At 39.5% G+C, this 12,169-nt stretch overlaps 1 non-coding gene across 1 annotated transcript; it reads right to left on the bottom strand.

Annotated features, from left to right (window-relative positions):
* Positions 1-2,328: 2,328 nt before the first annotated feature.
* trnaq-uug lies at positions 2,329-2,400 on the bottom strand. The gene has a single exon. It is a non-coding gene; the product is annotated as a tRNA-Gln (tRNA).
* Between the last annotated feature and the right edge of the window lie 9,769 nt (positions 2,401-12,169).

Genomic DNA, 12,169 nt, shown 5'->3' on the forward strand with positions numbered 1-12,169 from the left:
TATTATCATGAGGCTATTTTCTATAAAAGCAAAATATGAATGCAGTTTCAGTTTTATGTTTCTGTGTCTCTTCCACTACTGCTCATCAGTGTAAACAAATTCCTCAAAACTGTTTTGTTTTACAAAAAGTTACAGAGCATATGGATATACAGCTTTCTCCAAAGTAGCCGCTAGAGTGCACACTGTGAAATAAAAAAGAAAGAGAAAATACTTTGACAGTTGACATTTTTGAAGCAGATATTTTAACTTGTCATAGTAGAAACACGTGTTTCTCATAACACTAACATGGCAAAAGGTCAATCGTCCTCCAATGGACAACTGGTTAACAATGAACTCTCTTGTTAATCAGTAAGTAAGTATCACTACAAACACACTTATAATTTGCTTGTAGGGTCATAAAAAAAATACATCTTTCAGAGGAGCTTCACCAACACTGCTAGTAGCCAGTAGGTCACAGTACATGGCAAGTCCTTCTGACGTGGGGCTGCTTGTGTCTCAACAGGTGGCACAGCAACTCAAGTCCAGGTGTCTGACTTGTTGACTGGTTCTGCTTTTAAAAGTCGTTGTGCCCCAAAATTAAATATATAAACAAATCACAACCTACACTATATCACATAAAACAGATAATTCTCTTTAGAACGATTATCAAAGCTCATTTATTTGTGCTTTTTGGGAAGGTTGGTAAATTTGGAATATTTGAAGGCCCATTTGTGTAACAATGAAACAGATCTATGATTTAAAAATATAATAATTCAATCGGATGTAATTATTTTTAACAAGTCAGATCACATTGGAGATTGTGTTGGTGACCCACTGGGACTGGCTAATTAGTAGTTGACAATAGACTGGCACCACTGAGATCTATGATGTTAGTGTATATTACAAAATGACTCCTTCATTTACTTTTTTATGATCAGTTCTAATTTAATGTTGGTTTTGCCATCTTAAATTCTACATCGTAAAAGTGCAGCATTACATACAGTATGTACATACAGTACATATCTCTGGACAGATATTAATCTTTGTCTGCAGGTCGCTGATGGAGTTTAACCAGTTGCTGTAATCCCTGATCTATGAGTCCTCAAGCTGTAGCCAAAAGGAGCAAAGTGGAGGTGAACTCAGTTGCCCCAGCAATCAATCACATTTGCAAAACGGTGATAATATCAACTGCAAATGAGGCCCTTGCTGTGAGGCCTCTGTGTTGACAAATGGCACTGTGCAGTTTTGGCAGAGTTTCCAAGCTGAGCCGTCCTTAAAATCTGCAGCTGCTGAGCCAAATATTCCTTCTGCTTTATTAACAAGCAACTGAAGCATTTGAAAGGCTGACCTCGGCAAAACAGAGGACTGTCTGCTCTCCAAAAAGGAACAATTGTGACACTTTAATTTAAAATTGTGACCAAGAATGTGCCGGGTGATATAATTATGTCAAAGTAATTAGTGAGGTTGAAAATGGACCTATTAGCATGGTAAGTGAACATTGTCTTTGGAAAGGAATCAATAAAATAGAGGAATGCTCTGATTATCAGAGGAGCAAATGAGGTTGAAGCAGAGCTGACTGAAATCACAGATGAAGTCAGCACTCTGCTTCCTGAAAGTGACACAGCACAACTGTCAGCAAAGCAGCAACGCAGGCAACAGAGATAAAAGCAAGAGCATCTGATAGTATATTCATGGTTTCTGAGGCAGAGGTTTATCAGTTAATGATTTTCTTTGCTAAGCATTTCTTTTCAATCTTCCAATTTCAGTTTATGGTAAAATGGTGTGAAATTAGAGACTTGGGCTGCAACTACCATCTACCACCTAATCATGGCAGTAGAATATCATACCCAGAGCCCAATATGATGTCTTCAAATTGTTTGTTTCAGATAATTAAATCTGACATTATATAAAAAGAAGAAAAGCAGGAAATACTCAAATTTGAGAAGCTAGAACCAGAAAATGTGTGGCATTTTTACTTGATAAACAACTGCTCCAGTCAATGGATTATCAAAATACTGTAAGCTATTGGTTGATTCATGTTTTGATAATCTCTTAAGAAAGAGAGCCCTGATCCTGACCCCAACCCCAACCGCATTCCAACACATTTGGAATGAACTGGAATGATGACTGCGAGCCTGGCCTTACCACCCGAAATCAGTGTTTGACCTCACTAATGCTTTAATGTTTCCAAAATCTGGTGGGAAGTCTTTCTGGAAGAGTGAAGGCTGTTATAGCAGTTAGGGGTTCAGGGCCTTTCTCAGGTGCACCTTTGGCAGTGGGCTGTGCTGGACTCAAAACAGCGACCCTCCGGTATCCAGCAGTTCATAGGTCATATTCTTGCTTCACCTCAGGTTCCACTGAGATTTGAACTCAGAGCACTGGATTCAAAGTCCAGAGTGCTAACCATAACACCATGCAACCACTCAAAGGGCTCACTTTCCTGTAGTGGTATTTATAGCCATACAGGCAGTTTTGGTTTTCTTTGTCATGGTTTTGAGACTTTCTCTGAGATTTCTGCCTCCACTCCAATACAATAAACATTAATGGGATTCATGACGGGTCAACAAAACAACAACATCCCTGGATTTACTGGACATGGACTACACCTAATGAGTCACTTTAAGTCGCTTTAGGTGGAAATGCATTAACTAACTAGAAGACAAGCATGTCAGATATCTGTTTATCAGAGAGACACAGTGATAGCACAGAGAGTCACTGGAAAACGTTGACACAGTAAAGATTTGGACAGTTATTTTTTTGTCTGTGTGGCTGAGCAGGAGGTCAAAGACAGACTGTTTACGTGTGCACACTTGTTTGTGTGACTGTGTGCGCTTGAAGTTGATTGATGACAGCAATTAGAGGAGTTCACCAGTGGGAAACATTGAACAGCCAAAGAATATTATAATGGGCAGAGACACGTGTTGCCCAACAAGCAGAGAAGATAAAGATACAGAAAGTTTGCTGTGTGAGAGAGAAAGGGAATAACTGAGAGAGAGGAGGAAAGACATAAAAGAGAGGCAAACAACACAATGATTTCTTCAAGAACACCCGCAGAGCTAATGGTTTTGGCTATTGCCACAGTTTTTAATTTTAACAGCAGAAGCTCATAGCTGAACGTCCAGCACTAAAATCCCAGGGACAGACAGAGACGGATTGTCTCATGGTGGCAGAACAATTAATGTGTTAATGAAGAGATTGTCGCAGTGTGATGACCTACTGCATTATGATAACAGCTCTGTGTGTGAATGTCAGACAGAAAGATATGCAGCCGTGCAGTAAGACTATGGCTACTCCATTTAGTTGATCAGTATGACCAGAGCATTTTGCCCCAGGAAAAGATTTTCCAAAATACAAAAGGCCACCTACTTTCAATTAAATTAAATTAGCACATTTCATGGTTAACTATAATCAGTTTGAAGGCTTAATAAGGCTTAAATACTTCACTTAATAGGCTTAACTGTGTATGACTAAAAGCTTAACAGAGTCATCAGTTTTCATCAAATGGAAGATGAATGGGCTCTAAACAGGTGGGCATTTAAAACAAAGGCTATATAATGTGAAATGGGTTGCTCATAGTGAACCCACAGAGAATAAATTTATCACCCAACTCTGCAGTTTCTCTCAGAGTTCATTGCTTTGATTTTACCGCAACTTTACTGTTTTGGTTCAGTCTCACCCCTATCATCAAAGTGAGTGATTATTGGTTTAGTGCAGAAAAAAAGCCAGCAATTTAAATGGCATTTTCTGTGTCATTATAATGCATCATTTGCTATATTAATATAATTTCATTTTTCATTTTCATGCTTAGGGTGGATGGAAGACCTTGAAGGGCTTGAAAAGTGCCCTGTGGAGTTTTCTTGTAAACAAACAAAAGTCATGTATTTACATTCAGTGTTCCAATTCACTCACCAAAATGTATTGCGTGAATCCTTGAGGTCAAACGTGTGAATGCATTTCCTTCCTCATAAAACATTTGCTAAGCCAATTTTACTTAAAAGTTTGAATCCTGCATTCCTACATCCCTGTTCACTTCCTAGCAGTATTATTTGCTGAATTTGTTGGCGCATTGTTGTGTATCTTGGGGCAATGCTGCCACTTGTAGAGAATTGAAATAGTATGAAACCATTGGCAGGACTGTTTATTGCCTTACGCATGAGACAAAAAGAACTGCTCCGTAGCGCTACTAGAGGTCAAAAACACCAGGAAATAAATCCAGACCCATTCAGAAAGTATTGTATTTCTTTAATATGGATTCACACTCACACAATTACATTTTTTGTTTGTTTGTTTGTTTTTCAAGTTTGTTTTTCAAGCACTGGCCTGGACCCTGCAAGAAACTTGTATATGTACATTTGCAGGCAACAGCAGAAGAGTTTGTAAAAGCAGGTACACTGCAGGGAAGTGGAACTGAGTGTCTGAACATTATCACGCTCAGGCTGGAGTCGCACCTTAATGAGTCATGCAACATTAAGCTTTTCCCACTGATTTACTTTGAAATAAAACTCTGACTGTTCACCTGGAAGGAAGAGTGTTTCATCTGGTTTTAAGTGGACACTCCAGTGCTACAGTGTGACATTTAACAGAACATAAGCATAACTCTGTCACTTAGCACTCAATTTGCATGAAAGGACGCATAGTTTAATGCATGCATGTCATACCCCCTCTCTCTCCCCCTGTATGCTGTCCACCTCTTCACTGTCAGCTGTGTCCAATAAAGTTGAAAATGGAACAAAAATAAATAAATAAGCTGGTGTGATTGAGACATGCCACAGGTTTTGAAACAGAATGCAGCAGGACAGGCTGGTGCTAGAATGCTAACTTCAGTAGATATCTCTGCAACACATAAACATCTTTGACTTAACGCCCAAACGATTACTTCTACCAATTCTGTTGATAATCACTGAGGGCATTTAATTAGCTAAAGCAACTTATTTCTGTTGAGGTCATCGCTCTGTCTCATTTTACAACACCACATTGGTCCACATCTAAAAATAGCCCCACTGTGTTTGTTTGTGATTGATTATTTCATCTGACGTGGGATCACAGTTAGCCGAGCTGCTGCATTAATGGATGGATGACACCGTTCCAGATAATTTGCAGAAACTGGCAGAAGCGCACACACACACACACACACACACACACACACACACACACACACAGTGTACAGGCCTATCATTTAGCTCACTGCCCCTGCCTAGTCAGATAATCTAAGCCAGACATCAATCGTGAATTGAGGTGGTATTGTAAAATCTGCACATTCAGATCACTGCCAGTCTCACTGCATGTTCTCGAGCTGATAGAGCCAATCTCCCTGATCTGGCTTTGTAGCCAGAAACCAGGCACCCAGAGCTCTGCAGCACCATGCATGACCAGAAATAGCTGCAGTATGCATTTCCTTCCAACAATCCAAAAGCTTTTCACATGCACATCATGCACACGGCTAGAAAAGAAGACATTGTGGTTGCATGAGCACTTTTGTGCACATCTCAGAAGTCCTTTCCTCTTAATGAAGTTTCTGGAACACATACTCTGAAGAAAACCTGGTGACTCTTGGCTGTATTGCTGGTTATCTTGCTAGTTAACAAGATACAACATGTAAATGATACAGTATTGGACCTGTTGGAAGCGGTCTTTTTCCTCCTTTGGTGGATTCTTACTGCTTCCAGTATTTGTGCTAAGCTAGGCTTCACACGCCCTGGCCCAGTCTCTTTACAGAACACACAGATGAAACTGATATTGTAACTGATAAGTAAGCATATTTCCCAAAGGTATAACTTTAAATGTATGTGTGTGCCCTGAAGCAGTTGATGTGATATGAAGAACAGTAAAAAAGCTGTCACATAAATGCTTTGAGTTGAAATGTCTCTGTAATGCTCAAGTGAAAGCCAATATTACAGGGGAATAAGCTGTGAGCAAGAGTCATGGCTATATTTCTAAAGCCAGCTCACAAGTAGGCCTAACATCTTCCTCAGAATTTATTGTGATCCGGAAACCCGCTCATAACACTCAAACATGATGGTTCATATTTCACCAAGTATGCTACATAAAAATACATGACAGCATCTTGCACTTTCCAAACATGTTAAGCAACAGCATAAAGGTCTCAGCGACTAACATTCCAAGAAAGTAATTCACTAGCAGCATAAAAGCCGAAATTTACTGCTAGTAACGTTATACGCTAAGACATGCAACACAAGCAGATTAGTGGGGCAGCAAAAGAGCAGACAGCAGTTAGCCTCTTACTGATATTGCTAAACACTTTACCAACATAGATAGCAACTGAGGTTCACCTTGTTAGCACAAACAGACAACTTGTCTTAGAAAAGTGAAGCAGTGACTCGCTAAGGTCATACCTGTCCTACAACAGTTAGTCAGACTGCTGGTAACCTAGCTTGACAATTAAATGCTATACTGTGAGATGCTGCGATAGTATTAGCGTTACATATATTTACATCAAAATGTTTACAGCAGACTTTGTGAAAGAGTAACGATCCACAACAATGATTTCAAACCCCAACAGGTCGAGGCAAATGGCCGTCCAGCCTGAGTCGAGGTTCTGCTTAAGGTTCCTGCTAAAAAGGAGTTTTTCGTGGCCACTGTCGTCAAGTGCTCGCTCAAGGTGGGAATTATTGGGATTTTGTAAAATATATTATAAAGAGTATGGTCTAGACCTGCTCTATGAAAAGTGCAATTAGACAATGTGATATCATGGGATGGCATATAAATAGCATGCCACTTTTAACATTTCGCCTGCCATGTAACGTGCGATTTAACAATGTTTAGTACCCATAGACTGCACCAACACAAAGGAGGAAGCTGTGGTGTTAACCGGTCGACATGCATACAATCACTGACGTAGGTTTAGGCACACCCTGTGATGGTTAGGATAAGAGTAAGGGGCTTCGGAGGGCTGCCAACGCCTTTAACACTAAACGTAGCGAACATTATGTAGCTAACATTAGCTAAAGGCTACTCAAAACATCATGGTTTGGGTTACAATAACGACATGACTTAACTTGCAACTTACATAACTTACGTAACTTATGAAACCTGCGTAACTTCACTAAAATCATTAATCTTGTCTTTTGTTTGATTTTTGATTCACACAGCAACTGAACATTTTGGATGGGGTGGTAATATGTTTATTAGCCACCACTTTTCTGATTATTTATCCTACTGGTCTTTTTCCTGTGACAGGTGGCACACCATTTCTGCACAATATATGTCTGTACAGACTAATTGGTGTGAAATGACACGTGAAAAGCAAAAATTGTGATGGAATACCACGGGTAATTATCTGTGTGTTATTCATACACCATATGGTGATACCAGGCTTAATTAGATAACTTGGCTATATAAATATCATTGAATTGAAGTTCAGGGCTGTAGATTATTTTTTCCACGCTATATCAATGAGAGAAGGTTAAATCTATCTATCTATCTATACACATTACAAATGTGACATGTCCTGGTCTGGGTGTAGCTTCTCTGAGGTATAAGTTCCTAAGGTAATCTTTGTGAAACAAATGTTATTGTAGCTAACCAAAATGATTTTGGCAAACAGCAACTGGGGTGCTCTCATCTCTCCTTCCTTTATCCCCTCTGCCTTTCTTTTAATTTCTCATCTGAGAGACCACAGGGTTGTAGCCGACATTTTGCTGATAGATAACAGCTCACAGTGCAGCCTGGTGCCAAGGTCTCCGGCTGCTCAGATGAATTCAATCCCTCACTGATCAGAGAAGTCGCCCTGCTCACTGAGACTACACCACCCATGGATCATCCTACACTGAGGTGGAAGGGAGAAGACATCTGAAGAGAAGAAGATGGAGAGGATATATTATCAACATTCAGACAGCCCATAGAGAAAGAAACAAAACAAACGGTCACACCTGCCTTTAGAATAAAACACACTAGGTCTCTTTCTTTTAAACATTTGAATATTAAGTTATTTTAGTAGCGTAATCAGTTTGGGTTTATTGTGTAACATATTATCCAAATTAAATATTTAGGCCACTCATTCCCAATATGTTTTGGCTTATGACCTTTTATAACCAAGCAATGCCAACTCCTAACCTTCTAGAAGTGTTTTTGAACACTTTTTGCCTCTCATTCGAAATATTTCTTTAGTTCGGACTAAGAGTTGGGAGAGTCCCAGACACCACCTTTAAAGAGCAACATAAAGGTGCCCTGGAGAGACTATGGGGGGTAGGTCCGAGCCAATTTGATAAATAATGTTGTATGTGGTTCTCCTCAGCCTCTGTTCAGGTAGGACTCTCCCACTGCAACACTTGTCTTTGTAAAGAGAAAATGACAGGATAAAGTCGCTAACCTGCCTGTCATCTCGCACTGGGATGTTTCAGTGGATTTACCACAAAGGCTTGAATATGTGTGTACTCCGAATTTAGTTGGGGCTGGCTTAATCGCCTTCTCACAAACGAGTGACAGAAACACTCAAACCAGTCCAGACCGTTTGTTATCTTTTCTAAGAAGTCAGTCACAGATGGAGTGGATGTGCAAGGAGACAGTTACGCAGAACAGTGCCTGCAAACAGCGATTTCTCTGACACTTTAAAATGCTGCTGACATTTCAACGTAATTGTTCGGTAAAATTTCTTGGGCCATTTGACATATTAGGCCTATTAATTTCGGTGGCTGAACATTCGGTACATCCCTAATTATGAATCCTATTATTATTATTATTATTATTATCATTATTATTACTATTGATATTTGTATTATTACCACTACCATTGCTATTATTTTTCATTTCTATGTTGAACTTGCATTGGACTATACTGTGTGTTTTCCTTCCTTCAGCTCTCTCTCTTCCCCACGTTTAACTGGTTGAGGCCTTTGGCCATCCTCCCTGAGTCAAGTTTCGGTTCAAGGTTTCTGCCTCTGTCACCAAGTGCTTGCTCATGTTGGGAATTGGTTGGTCTCTGTAAATAATATTAAAAGATTACGGTGCTCTGTATGCATGTTATGATTTGGTGCTACATAAATAAAATTTTATTGAATTGAACATGGAAAGTGAAGCATTCATAAGACTTTTTCGACCCAATTTGTTGGCAAAAAGCTTACTGACAGCTGGTGAAAATCTGTCTAAATTCCCCCTAGGGCAACAATTAGTCCCGAAAACTTATTCTTCATATTCTTTCGGGAAAGAGATGCAGCTTGAAGCCTCAGGCTAACTCTCAGAGCCAACCAACAGACTACTACTTCCAGCCAGTATCCCTCAAATTGTTCATACATAAACCTGAGAAACACCCAAATATAATTATGCACAGAAGATTTAAAGAATGCTGGATTACATTTGAGTCTAAAGCATCTGGCTGTAGCAGTAAATCCCACACTGGTACCAGCTAAAAACCCTAATGGGATCAATGCAAAATTATTCTGTGTAGATGTTCTTCTGTTGGTTGATTGGCATTCATTTTTTAATCAAATTTAAACAATGTATTTCACTATTGAGATCATGTCCATATTAACATTTATTGAAAGCACATTCCTAAATAAAAGCCACACTATGAAAAAAAAACAAAATCAGAAAACAAGATGTTGGGAAGTTCCAAATTTAATGTCACCAGGGCCTTAATCACTGAGTCAAGTCAAGTCTCCTAGTAAAAATCAGGAGTGTCCTGGTTATGTTTTGTGCCTGTAAACATTGTATCCTGGCTTTCAGTAACCTGGATAAGGCCTTAGCACGGTCCAATAGAAGCCAGGTACAGTGGCATGTTAACAGCTTATGCAGGTTTCGGAGCATTCTTTGTTGGCACAAAATAGAGTGACTGGGACTTTAAAACACGACTGCACACATACACATAACCAGGTTTCGCGTGTTCATGTAAACATTATTGGATCATCAAAGCCAGGATAACGCTCAAAACCAGGAAATGACACACTCCTTGAGGAAACAGAGGTTATGTTCTTGGTATTGTATGTGGGGTTTTGGGGGAGGGGAATCTTTCTCCACCAGTGTCTATTTCATACACGCTTCTTACCATCGTACTGTTGCTATTTCATTATTAATGTAGTGTGGTAGCTAATTGGCTATATAAGAAAAGTATGTCCCCATTCTTAAAAGAGTACTCCACCACTTTAGCATTGCACGTCAGCCTTACAATGGACAGACAAAATGTATGCAGAGCCAGAGTTATCAACTTATCAGAAATATTCCACACATCCATCTTCCATGTCAAAACCTGGTGCCTACATTACCCACAATGCAACGTAACCACCTATGTTTTGGTTGGGGATATGAGTGGCCTTGAGGAGCTAGCCTCAAACAGAGAGGGGCGATCTGGTAAGATCTCACTTCTTTCGAACTCCACACCTCCAGATTTTCAAACTTGTAGTCTTCAGCCCAAACCGACACTGCCACAAAAGGTTTCACACAGTTTTTTTTTGTTTGTTTGTTTGTTTTTTTACACATATGCAGTATTATGTTGTATTTAGTATTCCCCAACACATGTAAACAGACTTTATTCTGCTAAACTCTGACTGGTGAACTGTTTCTCTAACTGGTCTCCAACAGCTGTCAGTGGGCCCACTAGACCTACTGACCATCACTTACAAAGAAAAACTATACAGAGAATATAAAAATGTGGGAAATTAAAATAATGTGAAAACTTTACAATCAGTGGTTGGGTAACTAATCGAAAACTGCATTTTAAATCTGTAAATCAAACTCTCCAATTATGATATTTTCAGATCATAAGCTATATAACTAGAGCCTTATGCTTGTCATGTTTGTTAGTTCATCTTTATATGAAGTCAAAAATAGATTACATATATTCATGTTACATGAAACATATGACAATTTCAGATATAAGATCACAGTTTTCACATTCTATACAGCTGAAATGTCTCTACTGTACTGTACTTATAAAGGCTCACTCTGCATGTTGCTGCACATGCAGACAGACTGTGCAATAAATGTCAGGAGGCTTTTTTTTAGACTGTAAAGTGGGATGCAGGGGGCAACACTGTCACACACTTCACCAGCAGCTTGGACTATTATTATGGCCTCCTGTGTTATTATGTGGATTTCTATGTCAGTTTTTTTTTTTGCTCGAGCACAGCGGCAGTGACTTCACCACAGCCCTGACTCAGTGAAATACACAGTACAGTTAGTCTTTTTATATATTGATCAGTGTTGATTTATTGATAAATATCACATTTTTAATGTGTAAACCCTCCACTCCTTCTTAAACACTATTAACTCATTAAATGTGTGTATGAGGACATGTTGCTGAACAAGCAAGCAACCTGCAAATCCTTTGCTAATTTGAATGAAACAGCAATGACAGATGTCAATACTGTCTTGTCCTTTGGAAACAGTTTTGCACATGAGTCATGCTAGTCTGCAGGAGTTCTTAGGTAGAAACACAACAAAGATTTTAAAAAGAAAAAAATGTATGAGGGGACTTCATGCATATGCTGCTGGTGCAATACAATGCACTGTATTGCACCAGCAGCATATGCGAGTCTTCTCTTTTTAATGTTCATCATCATGCTTTTGTACCTGCTGCAAAGACTCTACGTGTGCACTCAATTTGAAGATGAGAAACATGTCCTGGTAGAGCACTGCTTTATGTATTAATGAGCAAGTGTAAGCCACTTTCATTATTTCATGTTTCTATTCTAGTGTAGACAGTGATGGATGGTTTCTGCTGCCCCCTGGTGTTGGAGTACTGACAATATCTAGTATTTAGACTTCAGTCAAAGGCAGCTGGGGTTGATGTTTTAGCATGTGATTGCTGAACATATCATTCCAAAACCATGGGCATTAATCTGCTGCTACAACCACCTCCTCTCTCCTGGGAAGGCTTTCCACAAAGCTTCAGAAACTGGCTGCAGACAGCATTATTGAGGTCCAACACTGATTTTGGGTGATACGGTCTGGCTCACTGTTGGCATTCCAGTTCATCCCAAAGGTGTTGGGTGGGGTTGAGGTTAGGGCTCTGCTGACCAGTCAAGTTCCTCCCCACCAAACTGGGAAAACCATTTCTTTAAGGGCCTGGCTTTGTGCAGTAGGAGCATTGTCATGATGAAAATGAAAGGGCCTTCCCCAGAAAGTTTAAACACATTTGGAAGAAAGCTTTTGTCTAAAATATTGCTGTATAAATTTAGATTTCTTTTAATTGGAGATAAGGGGCTCCAAACCATTACAAACAGACCCCGACCAAGAG

The sequence above is a fragment of the Micropterus salmoides genome, unplaced genomic scaffold, assembly GCF_014851395.1.
Source record: "Micropterus salmoides isolate LMB-PRFRI ecotype aquatic unplaced genomic scaffold, ASM1485139v1 Ms_hic_scaffold_20, whole genome shotgun sequence".
NCBI lineage: Eukaryota > Metazoa > Chordata > Actinopteri > Centrarchiformes > Centrarchidae > Micropterus > Micropterus salmoides.